Below are 4,444 nucleotides of genomic sequence, written 5' to 3' on the forward strand. Positions count from 1 at the left end.
AGGAGAACCGAAGTGAAAAAAGCAACTTGCAGAGAGTACACGTGTGAAGAAAGTATCCGGAAGGAGGCACACCAAATGTGAACACTGACCCTCTGGGAGGGGTCAGGGAACACAGAGGCATGAAGACAGCAACTCTGGCTCACTATGCGAGCTTACCCAGTCTGTTCGGCTTCAGTTTCCTACAGCAAGCATGCATTGCTTTCATAATTATAAGAGCTTTGGGGCACCTGGGCAGCTCAGTAGGTTAAGTGGCTGACTCTCGATTTCAGCTCAGGTCATGATCTCATGGTCCTGGGATCGAGCCCCGCCTCAGGCTCTGCACTCAGCGGGGAGGCTGCTTGAAGATTCTCTCTCCTTCTCCCTCTGCCCCTCCCCCTCTCTCTAAAAAAAAATACATCTTTTTTTAAAAAACATTATTATAAAAGCTTTTTGAATAAAATATTTATAAAATATCAAGTATAAGATATTCTTATATAATACATGCTGTAGGTAGGAATATAGGCATTAAAAAAAGCTTATCTCTGGGTGGTGGAATGATGAGTAACTGTTTTCTTCTTTATAATTATCTATATCCTCCAAATGCTCTACTTTTATTATCCATAAAAAATAACAAACATTAACAGTAAATTTGAAGATAAATTTTGTATCTTAAATCATCCCTCACCTTCATCCACTCACCCCTAAAAATTGTAAATAAAACAGAAAGCTCCCATTGGCCTCCCTACCCCACCCTGCTGATTTCCCATATGTTGTTCCCCCCCAACACAACATTTTGTCACTCATAGCTGTCCATCTCATGACAACATCTGTTGACATGGTCAGTAAGTGACATTTCAAACAATCTCAGCGTTAAGACTGGCTCAGAAGAAAACCTGTAGAGGGAGCAGGCTCCAGTGGGCCTCATGTCCCAATGTCTACGAGCAGGTCAAGTTCACTGTGCTCCCTCATTGCCCCAAATGTCCACATCCACTGTGTTGAGACGAGCTTCCACTCAAAGCACATGTCTTTGACTCAAAGCATCGACCATAAGCATATGAAGATGAATACAGACCATCCGGTAAAGAGCAATTCCCACCCAAGAAAAGTCCTATTTTTCTATATTCCCAGACTGGGGCTGTTGGAGCTTCCAATAGCTTTATGTAGAATAAATTCTGGGTAAAGATTGTACAGCAAATCTGCACGAGACAATGAGGCCGAATAATGCACCACCCCAACTCATGAAACTTATTACTGGGACTTGTCCTAAATCCTATAAACCTCTCATGAATGTTCTTGATATGAGTGGCCTACAGGTGCTTGGGAAATTTTCTCAAAAACTCTTAAACTCAGAAAAAATCACATGTGCTAAGTCCAAATGGTTACCAAGTAACAGAAACATGGAGTCACAATACAGTTTCTGTACAAAGTTGTGCAACTTGGTGGAATCTGTCTCATCACTTTAAAGATACATGAGGCAAAGGAAGGATGCAAACACACACACACACACACAAGCTCGTGCAAACAGGTCCCCAGCAAAGAAATGCAGCAGAGTGACATTGTGAGATAGAAATCATTGGAGCCCCTGGGTGGCACGTGTCAGTTAAGCATCCAACTCTTGATTTCAGGTCATGATCTCAGGGTCATGCGATCAAACCCCTCACTGGGCTCCATGCTGGGCGTGGAGCCTGCTTAAGATTATCTCTCTCCCTCTCCCTCTGCCTCTCCACCACCAACAACCACCTCCCTCCCCACACACTCATCCTCTCTCTTAAAAAAAAACAAAGAAAAGAAAAAAATCGTGCACTCTGGCCCCATCCTCCCTCCACCGACAGTCCCTTTGGATCATGAAAAGTGGGTCTCATGTCCCAAGGTCTGTGACCAGGTCAAGTCCAGAGAAGAGAGTCAACAAATTATTTGTTTCTAAGCTCAAAAGGCACAGTTCAAGTAAAAGACAGAAAATATCTAAAAAGAGGTGCCATCTGGCAGAAGCAGCTCCCCATCCTGTGCCCTCCCCAGCCCGCACCCATTCCCTTACCCCAGAGCTAGAAGAGGAAGGAGGCAGAGAGCAGAAGGGGAAGGGAAGGGGCTGAAGCAGTCTGTCTTTGGGCCCTGCTCCCAGAAGAGAAGGTGTGAAGGCTGGTGGCAGAGACCCAGATGCATCGGAAATCCCAGAGTGGAAAGGATCAAGCATCATCTGCCCCACATGGAACCCTATGTTGTCTCTTGTGCCACAAAGACCAGGAAGTAACAGCACAGGGAGGACAGCAAGGATGGTTTGGAACGAAGAGGGTCCTCATGTCCCAACCATCCCAAAGCCCCAGAAAGTCAAGAGAAAGAGAACCATTCTTTCAAGGAACTCCTGAAATGTGGGGTCAACTCAGAGCCCTCTTCCCGACAACTTCAATGCCCGCCCCCCGGTATCACAAGACTGGGTGTACCCCACTCCGGCAGACACCGCAGTAAGAGTTCTACTCTAGCTGAGGAGCAAAGGGAGTGTTTGTCCTTAAAGCATTGAGAAATGACCAGGACCTGGAAGATCCAGCGGGAAGAGCCCCCGAGGGACCACCACAGGGTCTAGGGTTTTCTGCTTGGGGAACATCCGGGATGATCAGAGGCTGTTGGAGGGGCACGGGGCTTGCCAACAACTACAGGTGGGAGGGATCTCTGGGGAGGATATGCCAAGCTCCCATCCACCCCTTGTTTGGCTCCTTGGCCTTCCTGCTGGCACATAAGCCAGAATGGGATTGCCAGGGAGTAGGTACGGTAAGTTCTGGATCTGCCACAGACCGGCTAGGGGATGCTGGACAGGTAAATTACCTTCTCTGAATCACACTTTCCTGATGGTCAGAAAGGACACAGTCACCTCCCAAGGCCTTGGTAAAGCACATAAAAGACCTCAGTAAGTGGTAGATACTCCTATCCCTCTCCCTGACACCAGCTAGAACTCTCCTTCTCTTCGCAGCAGCATCCTCACGAAGACAGCTAACACAGCGGGGCGGAAGGGCCTGACACTTACTATTTGACTTATGCCCACGGCTTCTTCCCTCCTCAAGTCTGCATTTAACAACACGGCACATAACTCTTTATTGGCCTTAAAAGTACATAGGCCATGTGTGGGGAAATACTTTTTAGGGACTTACATCAAAAAGCCCTTAATTATTTATTGACCCTACTGTTTACCAGGCATTTTTGCAAGTGCTTTATAAATATAACCTTATGGCCCTAAGGGGTCCTCATTTTATAAACAAGGACAAGGAGATAGGATTAGGTCTGTTTTATGCATAAGTAAATTCAAGCCATTAAGTTACAAGAAGTTAGGTCCTTACAAACAACAATAATGGGTAATATTTATTAAATATTTACTATACACCAGGCACTATTCTCTTTACAGACATTAAATAGACATAAATATGTATGTGTACCTGGCACATACTAAGCATGAAATGTGTGTTGATGGCTTCATGTATCAGGAGTTCTCACCTGATTTCACCAACAATCCTAACAAGTGGGTAATATCCCCATGAGGGAAGCAGGTCAGACAGGTGAAACCTGGTCACCTGGTTCCTTAGTGGTAGAATGAGGAGTTGAACCCAAAGAGCCAGATCTCAGCTACTACTTCTGCTGGGTCTCACAGCTGGCAAGAGGTAGAGGGAGAATTCAAACCCCACGTCTGTCTGACTCGAAAGCTCTCTACCACCTGATAATTTGCAAGAGCCATGTATCATGTACAGAGAGAAAATTCAGTCTGGTGGGGGCTGAGCCCACATGACCCCCACACACACACTCCCAGGCCCTCTGGAATATTCGTCTGGTTATTCCCAAGTCTGAAGGTGGCAACTCTGTGTCAGACAGACAGACAAACAAGGTAAGCCAGGCAGTTAGGATATAATATCCATGACCATCAGGCTCTAGGCTAATGCTGCTCTCAAAATTCAGACCTCCTGGTTTCTAAAGCAAACCTAGTTCGCTCTCCTAATGGATGTGAATGCTCCCTCCTCCAAACCCGCAGAGCATTTACTGCCGTCTCTCATGGAATTGCTCATATTGTGACTGGCATTATGGTTATTTGTAGAGTCTAGTGACTCGAGAGCTGTATGGTTAAAGATGGACTGGCTGCTGTGTAAGAGCCATCTCCAAATAACAGTGGCTTAGAGGAGGTGGGAGTTAGTTTCTTGCTCACACGATGGGACAGGGGCAGAGTGCAAGGGTGGAGGGTGGCTCTCCTCCACTCCGCTGCTCAGGGATCCAGGCACCTTCCATCTGTGACTCTGCCATCCTCAGAGGGCTGCCTCTAACAGTCTACAATGTGCCAACACCTTGTCTACATTCCAACCCATAAGAAAAGGAAGGAAAGGGGTCAAGGAGAGAGCAAACCCCTGCCTACTAAAGGCAGAACCAAGTTAAAAGTTCTTTTACCATCGAAGAAAGGGGAAGCATACAGTGAAAGAAAATTAGCCATCTCAGG

This window comes from Halichoerus grypus, chromosome 7 (genome assembly GCF_964656455.1).
Source record: "Halichoerus grypus chromosome 7, mHalGry1.hap1.1, whole genome shotgun sequence".
Lineage (NCBI taxonomy): Eukaryota > Metazoa > Chordata > Mammalia > Carnivora > Phocidae > Halichoerus > Halichoerus grypus.